Genomic DNA, 8518 nt, shown 5'->3' with positions numbered 1-8518 from the left:
CTATCACCTGTTTATCAAGCCTCCCATATTGCCATGAACCTCTAACCTTTGACACCTTTACTATGCAAATTGTTGCTTGGCTATGTTACCGCTTTGCTCAGCCCTCTTATAGCGTTGCTAGTCGCAGGTGAAGTTGAAGATTTCTCCATGGTGGACAGGATTTTGGTTGGGATATCACAATATCTCTTATATTATTAATGCATCTATATACTTGGTAAAGGGTGGAAGACTCGGCCTTATGCCTGGTGTTTTGTTCCACTCTTGCCGCCCTAGCTTTCGTCATACCGGTGTTATGTTCCCGGATTTTGCGTTCCTTACGCGGTCGGGTGATTTATGGGACCCCCTTGACAGTTTGCTTTGAATAAAACTCCTCCAGCAAGGCCCAACATTGGTTTTACCATTTGCCTCACCTAGCCTTTTTTTCCCTTGGGAGTCGCGCTCTCGAGGGTCATCTTTATTTTACTCCCCCGGGCCAGTGCTTGTCTAAGTGTTGGTCCAAACCGAGCGATGTCCGGCGCCCCCTGGGCAACCAGGGTCTATGCCAACCCGACGTCTTGCTCATCCGGTGTGCCCTCAGAACGAGATACGTGCAGCTCCTATCCTGATTTGTCGGCACAGCGGGAGGCTTTGCTGGTCTTGTTTTACCATTGTCGAAATGTCTTGTAAACCTGGATTCCGAGTTTGATCGGGTCTTCCTGGGAGAAGGTATATCCTTCATTGATCGCGAGAGCTTATCATGGGCTAAGTTGGGACACCCCTGCAGGGTATAATCTTTTGAAAGCCGTGCCTATGGTTATAGGCAGATGGGAATTTGTTACTGTCCAGTTGTAGATAACTTGACACCAGATCCGAATTAAAACGCATCAACCGTGTGTGTAGCCGTGATGGTCTCTTCTCGGTGGAGTCCGGGAAGTGAACACGGTTTTTGGGTTATGCTTGACGTAAGTAGGAGTTCAAGATCACTTCTTGATCATTACTAGTTGACGACCGTTCCATTTGCTCTCTTCTCGCTCTTATTTGCGTATGTTAGCCACCATATATGCTTAGTCGCTGCTGCTACCTCACCACTTTACCCCTTCCTTCCCTTTAAGCTTTGCTAGTCTTGATACCCATGGTAATGGGATTGCTGAGTCCTCGTGGCTCACAGATTACTACAACAACAGTTGCAGGTACAGGTTGTGCGATGATCATGACGCGAGAGCGATGCTTGCTTGCGTTGAGTTCTTCTTTTGCTTCTTCGATCAGGGGATAGGTTCTAGGTCGGCAGCCTGGGCTAGCAGGGTGGATGTCGTTTGAGTTTCTGTTTATGTTTCATCCATAGTTGGATGTTGCTCTTATGTATTGTGATGTTGTATTCGTGTGGCATTGTATGCCTTATGTATGTATCCCCATCTATTATGTAATGTTGATGTAATGATATCCACCTTGCAAAAGCGTTTCAATATGTGATTCTATCCTTGGTGGGACCTTCGAGTCTCTTTAGGATAGTATCGCATATTGGGCGTGACACCGGAGTACATAACAAAATTTGTCACCTTGAGGGGAAGTTAACACCACTCCAGCCCCCGAGCCTTCTCTTTGACGGATCCAGGCAGCTAGAAGGCTCGGGGGCTGGAGTGGTGTTAACTTCCCCTCGAGGTGACAAATTTTGTTATTTACTCCGGCTTATGTTTCCATGTACTAACAATGCAGCTGAGTACGAGGCCTTACTACATGGTCTCCGGATGGCTAAGGAGATGAACTTAAGCCGGGTAAGATGCTTGGGCGACTTAGATCTCATGGCTCAGCAGGTGTCAGGCAAGTGGGATTCCAAGGATCCCCTTATGGCGGCTTATCGTCATGAAGTAGATGTTGTGGCTGGTTACTTCAAGGGTTATCAAGTGGAGCACATTGATCGAAGGAAGAATGAGGTGGCTAATGCTTTAAGCCGGTTGGGATCCCAACGTAAGCCGGTGCCACCTAACACCTTTCTCGATATTTTACATAACCCTTCTGTCAAGGTGCCTACCGAGGAAGAGCTAGCAGTGCTAGACTCGAAGGCACAGCTGGTGGCGGCTCTTCACGTTATCCCGGATTGGACAGTGCCCTATTTGGCTTATATGACCCGGGGAGAGTTACCTGAGGATGAGACCTTGGCAAGACAAATCGTCAAGCGCTCCAAATCTATGACGATTGTTAACGGCGAGTTACATCGCCTAAGTGTCACTGGGGCATTTCAATGCTGTGTGTCCCCTGCAGAAGGCCAAGAAATACTTCATGAGATCCATGAAGGGGATTGTGGCCATCATGCCAGGTCAAAATCTATGGTAGCAAAAGCTTTCCGTCATGGTTTCATGCTGATGCGGAAGATCTGGTCAACAAATGTGACGGTTGTCAAAAGTTCTCACGACGAGCTCATGTGACGGCTCAAGAATTGAGGATGATCCCAATCACTTGGCCGTTTGCAGTCTGGGGGCTTGACATGGTTGGGCCTTTCAAGAGGTCTAAGGATAAAAAGACACATCTCCTGGTGGCAGTGGATAAGTTTACAAAGTGGGTTGAGGCAGAGCCGGTCAGTAAGTGTGATGCAGCCACGGCGGTTCAATTCATGAAAAAGGTGATCTTTCATTTTGGTTTCCCACATAGCATCATAACTGATAATGGAACTAATCTCTCCAAGGGTGCCATGGAAGAGTTCTGTCAAAGAGAACATATCCGGCTTGATGTTTCGGCTGTTGCTCATCCTCAATCCAATGGTCAAGCAGAAAGAGCTAATCAAGAGATCCTGAAAGGTATCAAGCCCCGGCTCTTATTCCCCTTATAGCGGACTATGGGTTGTTGGGTGGAGGAGTTACCTTCTGTGTTATGGAGCATCAACACTACGCCTAACAGATCTACAGGCTACACGCCTTTCTTTATGGTGTATGGTGCAGAGGCAGTCCTGCCAAGTGACATCCGACACGATTCACCCTGCGTGGCAGCTTATGTTGAGGCTGACAACGAAGAAACTCGTCAAAATGCACTTGACTTATTAGATGAGGAGCGAGACTTGGCAATACCCCGCTCGGTGATTTACCAACAAGACCTGCGCCGCTATCACAGCCGCCGGGTTAGGAGCAGAACCTTTCAGGAAGGCGACTTGGTGCTCCGACTCATCCAGGATCAGTCTGACATGCATAAGCTATCCCCACCTTGGAAGGGCCCTTTGTGGTCAGCAAGAATCTGCACAACGGGTCATATTACCTCATCGATGTTCGAGAGCACAAAGACTCACGTAAATCGGAGGAGGAGACCCGCCGGCCATGGAATATTGCTCATCTCCGACCTTATTATACTTAAGCCACCGGCTTTCAAGATGTATATATTTTTTGACAATGTATATATTATATAAAGAAATAAAGCAGGACCTCCGTCCTTTTTACCCTCAAAAATCCATGTGCCTTCTTTATCAGGTAATGGAGACAACCAACAGGGGGCGGATCACATCTGAATCCGGCTTTCCCTTTGGACTGGCTTATGATCATATCTAAATCTAGCCATGGTCACTTGGGGGCTTCCTGTTCAAACATAGGTCGTATTCGAACCAAAGAGAACATAGCTGTCGATACCCACTTGATCGGCATACTGCCAAACCCACTTGGGGGCTTCTTGATCATATTTGAATCATAGCTTAACCCCTTTGGGTCTGACGTGGATCGTATTCGAATCAGCGTCATTAAACAACTCGTATGTTCACTTGGGGGCTTCCTGTTCAAACATAGGTCGTATTCGAACCAAAGAGAACATAGCTGTCGATACTCATTTGATCGGCATCGCCAAAGCCACTGGGGGCTATATGATCGTATCTGAATCTTAGCTTAACCCCTTTGGGACGGTTCTCTGATCGTATTTGAATCAGGAGCCAGTGAACATTGCTTATTATCCATCATAAATATAATTACTTTAACTATCTTGAAACCTTCTTGAGGAGATGGTTCTTGATTCTTCCGGTTTAATATTGATTACCCCAGGTTCGTAAGTGCCAGGTAAAGCATCATATGAGCCGGGAAGATTATCAAAGGGTTTGCAGGTATGCTATTGTGATTATATTTAATAAATAATCATAAACCGGCCTGTATATGATGTCTTTGGGTTATCAATACTCTATATAAACCCCTGGCGCGATAGACCGCCAAGAAAGTGTTTGCTTGTTTTATGTGCGGGATAAGGCAAAGCAAGTTAAACATCAAGGAGACAAACGATCAACATAAGCTGAAAATATATAACTCTGGCGGCTTACAAAAGTATTAAGCACCATAAACATGCGTGAAGGCATGGCAAACATTGAGAGGTTTTTTCTATCCTATTACAAGACTCCCCGAGTCTGAATAAGAGAAGCATTGTTTTTGCAAAGTTATAAAGCGCCTGGCGGTTCACTCCTTCGGCGGGCTTGAAAACTCCGGGTTATCCTTCTCCGCCTCTCTGCTGGTTGCTTTGTCCTGGAAGGTGGACAAGGCCCAGTTAATGCCACTCAAGGCTTCAAACTCAGCTTCATCATCTATTAAACGGCCGGGTCCACTTCAGGGGCAAAGGTATGCTTACGTGTTGGAGGGATCAGGCTGACTTGGTCATATGGAATGTTTGGGATTCTCCGGTTCTCGCTATCATAGCCCGGCGAATACTTAGTAAGATCAGTATCATTCCCAATAAGAGTAGCCAAGGGACGTACGACTTTGACACAGGTAGTGAGATCTTGATCATCAAATGCAGTACCGTCCTCCTTCAGGCTTGGATATCCAAGAGAGAGGTCAGCCAAGTCAAGCTCTGGCACCCATGCCTTTGCCCGGCTTAATGCAGCCACGGCTTCGGCCCTTGCAGATGCCCGCCTTAAATCCCGAATTCGTTGAGGCAGCACTGTGAGATGCTTCAGCACATCTTGTAGGAGGTGGGGAGTGGTATTTGATAAGGCCACAACAGCCAAGGAACGTTGTGACCCGGAGTACAGCTGCTCCACTAAGGTGTAAACCGCCTTAAGCTTGATCAGCATGTTTTGCTTGAGGTTGGTACTCCTGGGGCCTGTATGTTCACAAGCATAATAATGAGCCGGAAATAACTATTACAATAATCCTTGGAAGATTACAATGTTTAAGGTTTTTCAGAGTGACTTACCGAAGATGGCTGAGACCATTTGGGATATCTGCCTTTTTAAGTCGGACAGCTCGGTCGTTGCTTCTGCAAGAGATGCTTCTGCCGTCTCGGCCCGAGTCACCAATGAAGCCTTCTCATCAACCCAGATTTTCTTATCTGACTCAAAATTTTGCCTCAATTTCGCTTGTTCAGAGACGCTTAATTCAAACTTGGATTTGGCTTTCTGAGTTTCAAGCTCTTGAGTTTTCAGCTGGCTCTTCAGGTCAGCAAGCTCCGACTCAAATTGACTTATGGTGGCCTGTATTGATACCAGGTTATGGTAAGAATCATGGTAAGGTAACATTCAAGTCCCAAACATTTTACAAGTCAAGATATTTGGCACTTGGGGGCTAATGTATGCTTAAAGAATTTTTTAACCTACCCTACCGAGTCATACATATTAAGTCTCAAGCACTTTACAAGTAAAGATACTTGACACTTGGGGGCTAATGTGTAACACAAATTCAAAGTCTCATGCTATCACCGGGTTAAATATATTCACTTTAAACCAGACAAACTAACAGTAAGTAGATTTCTAAGTCTACAGCATATTCATTCATAAGCAATAGACTTGGGGGCTGGTACAGTAAGTAAGATTCAGGAAAAAAGCATAAGTTATACCTCAGATTTGTGCTGTATTTGTTTCACCATGTCAATTTCCAGGTCACGACTATTATGCACTTGGTTCAGATAGCCCGAGACTATATCACCAATGCTTAAGTGGGTATAGTCAGTGATGTCTTGTTTGGCTTTTCGACGTTGGGCAAATTCTTCTTTTGCAGTGCATTGGGCAAGAACGGTAGGCCGGCCCAGTTCAACAAATTGACTCTTCAGATATTCAACTTCCGAGTCAGTCGTCTTGGCCGGGCTAGGAGCTTCTGGGTTATCAGAGTTGTAGATAACATCTTCAGCAGGCGGGTCAGAAGTTGGCACCGGAATATCAGAAGCTGGTTCAGGCGGCGCTTGATGGGTGGAGCTATCAGGAGCGGACAAGTCAAGCTCCGGTTCAGTGACAACTGGGTCTTGGGACGGCTTATTTTTCCTTGCCCTGTTGCTGGGGTTCACTTGCAGGCTGTCAATAAAGGTACAAGGATGAGTACTAAAGCATAAGTACGGTAAAACTTAAAGCAAAAAGGTTACATTACCCGAGAGCCGTTTTGAAAGTCGGCATGTTTGATTGCATCGACTCGTCGGAAGAAGGAGAAGTGTCCTGATAATTGGAGTCAGATGAATTGAGAGGTTGGCGAATAAAACCCGCCAAAGGTAAAGCAAAACATAAATTGGAGATAACCTCGGTCCGACGCTTCCTGGTTACATCGGGTAAGCCGGAGGAGAGTTCTGCGTCTTGATTGGCCCGAGTCTGCCTTCGGTTCTCAAGCTGTTGTTGCTTGAAAAGAAATTGAGGATCTTGGTAAGCTAGAGGATGTGAAAATCTTACTTTCCGGGTCACCCTTCGGATTTTTTGCTTTGGCAAAGGCTCTGAGTCGGAGGAGATTATAGTTACCTCTTCGTCAATTGCTTGACTGTTCCCTATATCCTCCTAAAAGGATAGAATGTCAGTAAAGTAATGACAAAGGAGTTAAGAAAATCAAAGGATTACCTCTTCATCATCTGAAGAAGAGTCATCCAATTTAAACATATCAGAGGCGCTGGGTTTCTTCTTCTTTGAGGTGCCCGTCTTGGCGGCCTTCCTTTTGGTTTTCTTGGCTGCCCTGGCTTGTTTGGCAGCCTCGTGGTCATATTTGACCTTCCAGAAGTTATCACCGGCCTATGGAAAAAGATAAGGAATCATAAGTACAAAGAAGGTACAACATGTTAAAGAGTATTTATTAAGATTGGAAACTCACTGCAGGGGCCGGGTTCTTCTTGCAGAAGGGAAGTAAGCCAAAGGCGTTGCTAGTTACAGTGCCCTCCTTCAGCAGTGACTGGGTTGTAGCATCTACCACATCATCTGGTAAGTCGTCAGGACTATGACGCATTGGATCATCCTTCTCGCCTGTGTAAGTACACATTAAGCCGGAGCGGCGGCTTAATGGTAGTATTCGCCAGGTGACCCAGACCCGGACTAGATCAATGCCGCTTAACCCGTTTCCTAAAGGAGATTTGATCTTCTTGATGGTGGGATTGAGAGGCAGGCGCTCAATAGCGGTCAACTTATCCGCCAGCTGATGGTTGGACTCAAGGCGCAGGGCGCGAAAACCGGGCAGAGGCTTCTCATCAGCCGGCGAAGTGTCTTGACAGTAGAACCACGTCTGGTTCCAATCTTTTGGGTGACTCGGCAGCTCAGCATAAGGAAAAAGGCAATCTCTCCGCCGCTGGATCGAGATGCCGCCAAGCTCAAGACTAGGCCCATTGGCACATTCATTTTGCCGGTTCAAGTAAAAAAGTTCTCTGAACAAAAGCAGACTTGGTTCCTCTCCCAGGTACACCTCGCAGAAGACTTGGAAATTGCAAAGGTTTGACACGGAATTGGGTCCAATGTCTTGAGGTCTAAGATCAAAGAAATTCAAAACTTCCCTGAAGAATTTTGAGCCGGGAGGGGCAAATCCCCGGTTCATGTGATCTGTGAAAACTATCACCTCCCCTTATTTGGGTTGAGGCATTTCTTCGGACGGGTTAGGGGCACGATAAGACATGACCTCCTTTTTTGGCAGATGGCCAGACTTCACAAACTTAGCCAGTTTACTCTTAGTGACTATGGATGGGACCCAATTGCAAGTCACAGGGGCTTTGGCTGCCTTAGGTGCCATGACAACAGTTAGCCTACGGCAAAATAAGAAGTTTCGGTTCAATTTTAACCTGGGAGAAATATCCAAATTATTTAAGGTAGCGGCTTGTGAAGGGGCCTAATGATATAAGGGTGACTGTGCAACAATATTTAAGCCGCTACAAGTAATCAAGAGCAGTTCAAAATTCTTAAGGTCATGAGAAGCAAGCAAGGCTCACAGACCAGTGTTATTCATTTAAGCTGGCTACCTGGATAGTGTGTTTCAAAGCATTTGACAGAAGCAGTTTTCCGGGTGATAAAAATAGGTTTCATAATCTTCTACTAATATTTGATATCAAAGGTGGTTCTGATAAGAAAAAATTTCTAGACCTAAGAAAATGGATGCAGGCATGTTCATAGGCTCAAATGAGGCTTTTTTACAGGGGAATGGATCTGCTTTTTATCCTAAACAAGTGCGGAAACAACTACCGCGGCTATTTTATATCATTCTTAGATCAGAAGAGGCGTCTAAGAGGAAAACTAACAAGGGTTGGGCTCTAATGGTGATGAACTCCGACGAACTCGAGGAAGCTCTAATGCAGATCTAAGCGAGGAAGGGAAGGGAACTTACGGATCTGGATGGGCGACGGAGGTTTGTCGCATTTC

Source organism: Triticum aestivum, chromosome 1B (genome assembly GCF_018294505.1).
Source record: "Triticum aestivum cultivar Chinese Spring chromosome 1B, IWGSC CS RefSeq v2.1, whole genome shotgun sequence".
Lineage (NCBI taxonomy): Eukaryota > Viridiplantae > Streptophyta > Magnoliopsida > Poales > Poaceae > Triticum > Triticum aestivum.
Note: the sequence above shows the minus strand (reverse complement) of the source record.